The sequence below is a fragment of the Hibiscus syriacus genome, unplaced genomic scaffold, assembly GCF_006381635.1.
Source record: "Hibiscus syriacus cultivar Baekdansim isolate YM2019G1 unplaced genomic scaffold, ASM638163v2 tig00110163_pilon, whole genome shotgun sequence".
NCBI classification, from domain to species: domain Eukaryota; kingdom Viridiplantae; phylum Streptophyta; class Magnoliopsida; order Malvales; family Malvaceae; genus Hibiscus; species Hibiscus syriacus.
Window position 1 is genome coordinate 1,088,151 of NW_024062610.1, and position 11,857 is coordinate 1,100,007.

General features: G+C 32.5%; 1 pseudogene; it reads right to left on the bottom strand.

The window, feature by feature from the left end:
- Positions 1–812: 812 nt before the first annotated feature.
- LOC120216684 lies at positions 813–4,134 on the bottom strand (annotated as a pseudogene).
- Between the last annotated feature and the right edge of the window lie 7,723 nt (positions 4,135–11,857).

The window sequence follows — 11,857 nt, forward strand, 5'->3', positions numbered from 1 at the left end:
AGGGGTGAATTAAGGGATAAAGGACTTCGAATCGTGAGAGCTCTTGATCTCACGAAAATAAAATTACTATCTATTCGTCCGGAGATGAATCATTTTTTACATTTACAGTCGTGGTATCATCACCACATTACCTTCCCAGAACAAATTGAAGACTACAATTGTCTTACCAACTTTATGCGTAATTCAGACCTCCAACGTTAGTCTCGACATTATGACAATTTATGTACTTGTTATGCTTCTTATTTTTGAAACCATGAAATAAATTTGTTTCGTCAAGTTGCACATGAATGTCAAATTTTCTATTATTAGTGTCTATTTATATAACAATCTACTTTTTGAAAATGTTATTGCCCTAAATCTACTTTTTGAAGATGTTATTATCCTGAATATTATGTAATCAAAATATAACGTACAAATTTTATATAACGTAGAGGTTATATGCATTTTAAAATTAAATATTATTTAACCAAAAAATATTAAATTTAACACTAAAATCAAATTTTTTGAAAAAACAACACTCGTCCCGCTCTTCAAAAAACGAGAGATACATTAAATACAACTTGTAATAAATTTCTCGAGACAATTCAATTTCTAAGAAAATTTCTAAGAAACTCGCTTTACGTAAGATACGAGATGTTAAATTCTAATATTAAATTTCTTCCTCGTCTAGGTAGGACGTTCCTTGCGCCTTGTAGAAAGCAAAGCCATGCACGCGTCTCGTGAGACATAAGGTATTCATAGGTTATTTTTCTAACAAATATGTTAAAGAGGGTATTGTTAAAAAATAATTAATAGGGTTTTTTAATAATAAAGACCAATAATATCCCATAATTTCAGGGTAAAATAAGTCCATTTACTACGACATTCAAAAGCCTCCATCACACGTCACCCTGGGTACTGTAATCATGCGCAGCCTTTTTGTCATATGAAGGGTAATGATATTTAAAACAGTACAATTCAGAATATGTTGGATACACGAGGCGAACATTTAACTTGAGGTGGAAATAGAAAATATAAATATGCACTGCCCGGTACTCCATGGCTTCAACAAGCACAGAAGTTCTACTCTCTCCCAAAATCAGCACTGTAATGAGCAGTCGATTCCAGTTTCTTGGCTTCGTTCAATTTTCTTACTGCCTGCAATTTAACCACATAGAAGCACGCACACCGTTAGCAGCTATCCAAATTTTTGTAATGCCACAATATTGGAAAATGGGGAAATTACCATGTCCAGAAATCTCTGCACATAAACCCAAATGAAATGACATTCTTTAAAATTTCATGGTTATATGGTATATACCTTCATGAAATCTTCATGGATGACATAGTCACGTTCAGCACGGATTGCTGACATTCCAGCCTCCGTGCAAACATTTCGCAGATCAGCACCATTAAAGCCCTAAAGCAATGGAGACAAACTATATTAGTGATGGAATTACAGCAACGAAAGAGAGACAACCCACGCCGTTGACCAACCTCTGCAAGTTTAACAACTGCCTCATAGTCGATTTCACCATGCTTGGCAATGCCAGCAGCATGAATCTTGAGGATATCCATTCTTGATTGCTCATTTGGCAATGGAATCTCAATCTTTCGGTCTAGCCGCCCAGGGCGCAGAAGGGCAGGATCTAGAACATCAGGTCGATTTGTAGCCATGATCATTTTAACCTACATGAAACAATTTTAAGTTGACAATGGTTTTGGGAACAAAAGAACAAACCCAAGTACTGAGCAGCAATGAAGGTTAAAATAAGAGAAATTTGAGCTCCAGTCCATATATGCATTAAATTAAAAATAATAATGCCACCTGGCACACACTTGATGACATTAACGGGTAGGCCTGTTTTCCGAGGACCATAAAAGAGATAAAATAGTAATTAAAGGCGCTTAGAAGTTTACAGAAACAAGCTACCAGAATACGCCACTCTTTAACCACTTAGTGAGCTAAATCATACAAAGCATAAATATTATAAACTATCAACTATGTCAAGTAGAATATATGCTTTAGATCACAATCTTGAACTCTGTTTATGACAAAACTGTGTACCTTCCCAAGTGAATCAAATCCATCAAGTTGATTAAGCAACTCCATCAGCGTTCTCTGTATTTCACGGTCAGCGCTTGTTCCCTCACTGAAACGGCGCCCACCAATGGCATCAATCTCATCCATAAAGATGATGCAAGGCTGAACAAAAAGAAATAAACATAAGACAGTAACATATAAAAAGAAGCATAAAGAAACATTCATAACTCCAGGCTCTCACTTGGTGATCACGGGCATATCCAAACATTTCTCGTATCAGCCTTGCACTTTCTCCAATGTACTTGTCAATTATTGCGCTTGAAACAACCTGGATACAGATGGAAAGAAGGTAAAAAGAAATCATTTAAGGACAGGATGAGAAAACCACAAGGTAAGTCATAGGTACAAAAAACCGACCTTCAGGAAATTAGCATCAATATTGCTTGCTATTGCTCTGGCTAGCAATGTCTTACCTGTACCAGGAGGTCCATAGAGGAGGACACCCTGCAAAGAAAACAGGCAATTTCAGATGATTATCAACCATATAACACTCCGTCACAACATGCTTCCCCTGTCATCATGCACAAGCACATCCATTGAAATTCAGGAATCAACAGGGACGAAGACAGGAAGCAATAATCACCTTGGGAGGTTTAATTCCAACTCTAAGGAAAAGCTCAGGATTCATGAGTGGGAGCTCGATGGATTCCCTTAGCTCTCAAATTTGATCAGATAAACCACCAACAGCTGAGTAGCTGACATTACCAGGGTCTTCATGCAACATATTGTAAACAACTGGATCAACCTGTCAACCAAAGATGCACCATGCTTTCAGATATCTGCAAAGCAATCTTGCTTTTATAAATTTATTTACAGCTGAACCAATTAGGATGCTAATACTTACCTCACGAGGAAGGGCCCGCATTATTGTAAGTGTTGTCATATCAAGAACTACACGAGTTCCTGAAGTTAGCTTCTCCTTATCAACTTTGCTGCGGCAACCAACCACATAGCGAGGGCCACTGCTTGCTTTAACAATCACTGAAATTTCACATAAACATCCAATTTTGTAGTTGCAATCAAGTCTAGTGAAAAATGAATCAACAAACAACCTAAATTTCAAATGCAACTACTCAGATTCCAAATTGTGCAATTTTATAAAATAAGAATAGCCAAATAAACTGTGTCCAATGCAAATATTGATGATCCTTAGCCACTTGGACTCATGTACCAACAGTCCAATACCAACGCTAAAAGAGGAAAAAAAAAATAGGCAAGGCAGGGCAAGAAGCACTTACAGCGTTCATTATCAAGAGGCCTGAGAACTTCTCCAATGATCTGTCCAACACTCTGAAGAGATTTCAGATCATCTTCTGTTTTGTTGAACTCCTTCTTAGCAGCTCTCAGATTCTCCCTAGCTAAACATTCAACAGTAAAACAAGTAAAAAATCATGTTAAGCATGCGCCATATTAATAAGATAAAGATCTGATCTTTAAACAACTAAAACACCTCCACGTAACCAAAGACTACAAGAATTCTTTTCTTTTGTTTAATTTTCTCAGAGCCAAAAAATTCAATTTCATCCAAAACATAAACGAAATACAATCATCAACCAAAGTAAAAGTCACTGAAAAGTATAATCTCAGTTGAAACAAGTAGTTATCTATAGCAGGAACCAAAGCATAAAGTATTTCGCCAAACTTTACCTACCCCAGCTATCTCTACAAAAGAATTGAACTTCCAAAGAAGCAACATTAGTAAATCAAACAAGGTGTTGATATGACAGAGAGAGGAAGCAAAACCCCAAATCCTAAATCGTAGACGGACAAACAAAAAATGATAATAATTCAAATGTAAATAAAGCGAGGCCCGGGAAAAAGAGAAAAGCCACCCCAATTAGGGTTAGATTGAGGGAACTATGAGAAAAAGGTGGGAGGATACCTGATCGAACCCTAGATTCATACTCTTTGTGTTGAAGGAGTTTCTTCCGGTACTCCGCAATAGCATTACGGCGTCGTACGGCATCTTCTCCGTCGCTCATTGTCACAATCCCTAATCGGAGTTCGAAGGGGTTTGATTTTTACAAAAGCCTGGGGTTTGTGCTTTCACTAGGTTTCTTGATGGAGGAATTGTGCGATCTGAGGGCTATCTGTAATCGTTTGCCACTATATATAGGGATTCTTTAAGCCGCCATTAAAACAGAGAGGTCTAATAAGAAAATTGGGTAAACTATACTAGGGACCATCCAACTATAAAATCCTTTTATTTTGACCATTATTTTTGAATTCTTGTCAATCAGACCACCCAACTATTTAAATGTATTCAATCAGGCCACTAGCCGTTAACCGTTAACGGAAGTGCTGATGTGGCAGTTAATCAATTGATATAATTACATATTTAGTCCTTATTACTTACATAATCTATCAAAATGATCATAATTTTAAATTAATTCAATATATTTAATCCTCCAATCCTATGAATACACGTGTCACGACATTATTGAAGGCATTTTTCTTAATTTAATTTGTATTTAACTTAATTATTTTGTATTCCAATCATATGGTGTCACATGTCACTATTACATGGAAGAAAAATAAGTTAATTTGAAGTAGCTATAAAGATTTGAGCCAAGGTCTACAAAGGAAATAAGTTTACTTGAAGAAGTAGCTATAAAGATTTGAGCTAAAGTCCACAAAGGAAATAAGCACCTACCACTGTGCCAGCAACAATTTTCTGAAAATACTTACAACATTCATTATTTATCTGATACTATAACGAATGCCAAAAAAACAAAAACAAAAATTGCGATAACAACTTAAATTACGTTTTAGTTTTTTTTTGTTTTAAATATTATTTTAACTACATTTTTAAATAAATATAACATGTATTTAATTAACTAAAATTACATTTGTTTTGACAGGTTAATTTTTTTTATTTCGTAATAGGTAGGAATGATCAAAATATCTAAACTCGACGGGTCTTTACCTGACTCGATCTAGTAAAGGTGTTTTTTTTTTTAATTTTGGGTTCAATGTGGGACGAGGCAATTTATATAATAAATAGTTTTGGATTTAGATGGGACCAAGTTTAAAGTGAAAAATTATCAATCTAACCTAACCTAATTGTTAGTTTACCTCTTATATATAATATATATTTAGAATTTTAGAATTTTTTTTGTAGCATTAAAATATTTTTTTAATTATTAAAAATTTAGTAAAATATTATAAAATATATTATTTTTAATCTAAAAGTAAGGGTAGGTTTGGAGTGAAGAAAAGCTAGCAATCATTGAGGCAAGACGGGATCGGGTATAAATAATATATTTTCAAGTCAGAGTCGGGACGGCCAAAAAACGGCCTACCCCACCCCATGCCCATATTTAGTAACATGCCAAGGTTCGAGTCGTTCTATTGTTACTTTTTATTTTTATTTTTTGGCCTTATTTATAGTTTAAACTAAAAAACAAATGTTGTAAATCTTATGCCATATACTTTGTTGGTGCAGCGGTTAAAACGGGCTTAATTTACTTTAGAAACACATGTTCAGACTCCCCAACCTCTTTGTTTCAATTTATTTTCCTTCCATCAAAATGATGCCACGTGTCACCATTTGAATGGGATAAATTATTTAAATTAAATATAAATCAAATTAAAAAAACACTCCAATGATATCGTGATTCGTGTCATCGTATGAATGAAGGATTAAATATACTGAATTGATTTAAAATTAGGACCATTTTGATAGATTGTGTAATACCCCAAATTTTGGTTAGTGATCAAAGTATAAATTTTGAAAGTTTAGTGGTCATAATATAAAGTTTGGAAAAATTTAAGGATCAAAAAGGTAGTTCTCAAAAGTTTAGGGATTAAAAATATAATTTCCAAAAGTTAGGTGTTTTGACCCATAAATTAATAGTTCACCTCCTAGAGTGACGTTTTGGGGGGAATCAAATTCTTGATCCAAAAATTTTGTTAAAAGGTAGAAAGTGTAAAAGTCCAGCAAAAATTTAGTAAATCAGATTAAATAAAAATTTTGAGAAAATTTGAAGGGTGATAAATTAAGGTTAGAAATATTATTTCCACATTTTAAAATGATGGAAAATAATATGGATAATTGGATTTGAGAATTTATTTCCATGTTCAATTTGAACCGTTGGATTTAAATGGCAAGATTGAAATTTTTAGAAAGTTGCATGGATAAAATGGTAAAAGGAAAAATATTTTGTTCATCTTTGACTTTTGGAAGATGACAAGGGTTATGTGGCTTGGTATGAAGGTAATTATTAAGTTTCATTAATTGTAAATTTGTCATTTCCCATTAAATGAATTTTAAATTCATATAAGCTTAAATAAATGACAAATTAACATGAAATTAACTAAAATTTCATGAAAACGTGGTCATCTTTCTCCTCCATTTCATGGCCTTCATACCCTAGATCAAACAATATGAAAGCTAAGGATAATCATAAGGATGAAATGTGAATTCCTAAGGAAGGTTGCAAGATAAGGATACCAGGTGAGTGTATATTTAATTTGTACTTATGTTATCAAATAAACATGAACTTACGATGAGCTAGTGACAGAGTTGCTAAGGTAAGAAGTGACTCCTAATGTTGTGTGACTTTGTGATTTATGCATATATGTGCATTTGGTAAGCTAATAGAATTGGTGAATAAGATAAAAATGCAAATTAGTGAAATTTGCCTAGATTTGTGATCTGAACAGTAAGTTTATAAAATATCATAAATACTACATAAATTATTAGAGAATGATTTTTATACCGTTGGATTCATACATCAATATGGTTTTGTTTAAAACAAATGGCTACTGATTTCAAGGAGTATACAAAAAGATATGAATTTTTAATCGAGGATAAGTCAGAAAATAGGGTAGCAAATTCTGTTCAAAACAGCTTCTGTAAGTCAACTTTGAAAATTCACTATAAATTGTACAAATTGAACTAGAAAAAGTGGCTTATATGATTAGATTCATATTCAAGTCTAGTTTCAATGGTATAAATGAAATAATTTTTGAGTGTGTAGATTAATACAAAATAATACTTCTTTGAAGGTAGTGCAATATGCTAGAACATGAAATTGTGATAAATTTGGGATATAACCAAATTGAAAGCAAATGATCAAGTTAAAGTTTAGTGAGGCTAATATTTTGACTTGTATATAATGTCAAAGTGAGTGCAAGGCATGCGTAACATTATACATGGATGTTTTATACATCATCGGGTAGGACTTGCGATAAGTTTACCTTGTTTATATTGGCATGATATTTATGTCATTTATTATACATTTGACATATTCTAAATATGTCGAAGGTTGAATATAAAATGCATTGATCACTGGTTATTATATATGATGTTTATCATGAATATATATATGATATTTATCATGAATGTTATTGCGGGTATGAACTGCCCAATGTTAGATTATATTAATATACTTTGCCATGGATGGATTAAATAAATATAGACTATATGCCCAAGTATGTCATTGAGGGTCGGTGGTATTGATGACATGTCATAGAGTCTAGCAGCTGCACATCGAACCGTACTAAAAGATACCTAGTATGGGTCAGTACTAAAGGATACCTAGTACTGATGGTGGGCACGACCTTATGTGTCATATTCAGGACCGTACTAAAGGATACCTAATAATGATGGCGGACATGACCTCTCGTGTCATATCGGTTTAGTACTTTGGTGCATATTTGACTCGAATATCGAGGGCCTCATAGGTTTATATTTTGGGCTAGGTTTATTGGTTAATAAATGATAAACAAGTGAATAAGCTATTGAGCTTATGGAATAAATGACAAGTATATTGGTAAGAAATTTTATATGTGATTCATAGCATGGTAATATTAGCAGCATGATTGAGATTACATTTAAAGTGATCATAATGCATTGAATATTATTATTGTTTACATTTATGTGTTGCATTGTCTTGAATAATTTTATGATTGCCTCACTAAGTATATCTTAGCGTGTGATGATTTTCACGCGTAGGTAAAATATAGAAAATGGAGTAAGGAGTGGAGCTTGGCATCAATCACGAAGGAATATTTATAAGTAACAGTGATGACATCCTATTATGTTCTAAATTTGCTAGTTGACATGTATACAAGAAATGTCTACAAAATGAAATTTACCGTATGGATAAATATTATTATATTAAATTATGTTTTATATATTACTTAATTGGATTTTAAAAATTAGATAGTTTTATTTATTATATGAAACAGAGTAGAACTGCTTGTTACTGCTTGGAAACCGAATTTAAAATAGAAATCATAATACTATATTTTGTTTTTCTCTGATTAATTATTTATAATGAATGTTATAATTTGGAAACTTGTGAAAGAAACAAAATTTTACACATTTTGGGTTAAGTAATGTTTTGAATAATTGGTGTGACATCTTTACTTGTAATATTACATGTTTACGGGTTAAGGGTGTTACAAATTGTATAAGTAGTAAGGACTAAATGTGTAATTATATTAATTTTATTAACCGTCACATCAACACTTCCATTAAATGTTAATGACTAGTTGTCTGATTGAATGTATTTAAATAGTTGAGTAGTCTGATTGACAAGAATTCAAAAATAGTGGTCAAAATGAAAGTGGGCTATAGTTGGGTGGTTCCTAGTATAGTTTATCATAAGAAATTTAGTACTTAAAATTTAGGCTTAAATGCATCGTTTCCCCTTAAACTATACTATTTGTACCGAGTTGCCCCTAAAGTATTTTTTTTGAACGTTTTGCCCCGTGAAGTTTAAATCGTTACCTCATCTGTCCCAATCTGTTATCTCCGTTAAAAGCACATGGGTAATTATATATTTAGTCACTCAACTACTCATGTGATTTTATTTTGGTTAGTCAATTATTTTTGTTTTCATAATCATCACCAAACTTAAATTTTTGTTTCATTTTGTTCACCCAATTCTATTAGATTTATTTTTAAAATTTACAATATATAAGAATTCATTTATATCACATATTTTTTACCATAAATTTAATGTATAATAATAAATAATATTATAACATAAATAATAAACAACATATTTAGTTGTTTGTACTTAAAATTTTAATAAAAGAAATATTAAATGTTATTAAAATATCATAAATATTTTAAGAAATTAAAATATGAACGAGTTTTAAAAAATATCCACTCTTAGAAAGTATCTAGAATATAATTGCGATGGTGAGGTGTTTAAAAAAATGAAAACTAGAAAGCTTTTGAGATAAACTAGATATAAAATCATTGTTCAATGGCCTATTTGATGTTTTAGCAATAGTTTAGGGGTAAAACTAAATATTAACCTTTTTATTAACAGTGTCACATCATCAATTTAATATAGATACGGTTGAGTGGCCATTTTGTTACAAATCGATGATATTACTGGCCATTTTATTACAAATCGATAACGTCAGTGACTAATTTGTTACTTTTGAAACTTCAGTGGATAAAACAAAAACTTAATCAAAAATTAGTAACCATCGGTGTAGTTTACTCTTATTACTTAAAATTATATATTTTCGAATCCATCCAAGTCTAAAAGTCCATTTAAATTTATATTTTTTATATGTTTTTAAATAAAATATTTTTTAAGTTAAATGTTACTTATTAATACAATTTGAACAAGTGTAGTCATTTATTAGTAATAATGATAATTTTATGTTTGATCTAAATCAATTTTTTGAATTGTTATTTGAATTTACTTTTTTTTTTATAAAAATATTTGTATATTTAAATTATCATTACGTGTTATGTCCGTCATTGAATAGTTAGATTGTATAAACAACAGATGAGGATGAAGGGATGCATGTACATTTTGATATATCGACGCATCATTGTAGAATCGTGGTAAGCATGGGAGCATGGCACCATCACCAGGTGGGTGCCAATAACGCTGTTTGTTCAATCTGTCAGTTTTTGAATAGGCATGCTCGCAGATACTAATGTAAGTCCTATATTTCCTATACGTGTAACTTTCCGCTAATCAACTCAATACCCTTTTCCTACCTGCAATCGAAATGGACTCCAGCTTCAAACATGTTCAAATCTAGGGATGAACCACGGATAGGTGGGAGCATTCGTCCCCTGAAATTTTAAAATTACTATATATTTTAGATATTTTCCATGCATTTTTAATTGAAAATTTGTTTTCGCTCACTGAAATTTTATAAGTTCAAATTCACCTCTTAAATTTTTAAAAATTCAAGTTCACCCCTAACATAAAATCATACGTCCTCCCTGCATAAATCATATATATCTTTGTCGGTATTCCTATGAGCTATCGGTCAGGGTCCCGCCATTTCTTCATATTTGATGCCTATGATTTACTTTTTGATTAACTGCTCATTTGGTTAACTGTGGTCTATGCCCTTGTTACCTTTGAATCCTATGCATGAGTTTCTAAAACAATATTATGCCTTTTCCCCCTGACAATTACTATGATAAGACTTGCAAGATACCACTTCTCTCAACTGAAATGCTCAATTTTTGGTAATATTTCTCCGTTCTAGTTTCAACGTACGTGGGTCAACTATGGAAGTAGATATAGCTGGGCAATTTACCAATTGGACTGAGAATAAAAGGAGAAGATGGGGTAAAAAAACGCTATAGTTTGCACTTCAACTAGAGTGATAATTGATAAAGCTGTCCATGGAGTTTAAACTTTAACGTCAAGGCCATAATACATGCTGGCTTTTCGTTTATATATAAGGTCTGCAATAAGCCGAAACATCTCAGATTATTCAAGCTTTTAAAAATTAGCACAAAAGTAGTGGGTGTAGTGGCAGTTGGGTATTTGATCAGGTCCCGAAAAGCTAGTTTTAGGAAACCAGAGGACAACTGAAGGAGGCCAAAGGAACAAAGTTACAATCATTACTGAAAATATACAACAAACAGACCATCCCAAAAGATCACACCACACCCACAAATCAATCTTATCAGCTCACCAAACCAAATTCAATTACAAGCCTTTTTGACAGTAAAGAAATAGATAGTCTTTGGTCTAAAAAAGAAGAAAAAGAAATCCTGCATGTCCTCTAAAGATTGTGGTTTTGTTTGTCCTTTCAACATCTCTAAACATGACTACAACAGCTAATAACAGGAAAACGTTGGATATTCCTACATTACTCTTTCCAGATTAATAAGCAAACTATCTTAAAGCTGGGAGTGTGCAAAAGACAGCCCACTTTTCCCCCTCCTTTTTAAGATTACAGCAACGCCATGCACAGAAGAATTTGACATATTCGTAACTCACCTTGTGTGACTGAGAGAGGGGGGTTCACAGTCACACTGATTTTGAGCTCAAATTGAGTATCCCGAAGAAATGTAAGTGCAGGCAATAAAGCTGAAGGATGATGCCTTTGCTTGTTGTTTTATCGTCAGGGAAGAAGTTGGGGGTGCTGAAAATTAAAAAACCACCGGCTGCTTTTAATTATTCAAAAAGGGGTTTTAATTTTAAAGTTAGGCAGCTCATTTTATTGAATTTGGGCAAGGGATAATCACTAAATTGAGTCAGTGAACTTTAACGTATTTATAAGATTAGTCTTCAAGCTTCAACTATAAATACTCTAACCCATTTAGCTTCAAAATCATCCCAAATCATTTCTTTCTCCCAATATTAGAGAGTTTTCTTGTGAGTAGTGAGTGTTTTGTAAACACCTATAAATTTTCTCTCTTAGTAAAAGATATGTAACAGTCCGAAGATAAAGGCATAATTTGCTGAACTTCGTTATCAATTTCAGGTATTATTTTTCGCTTTTATTTCGCATTCTCACTAATCTAGTTATAGGGAAATTAATTGTTAT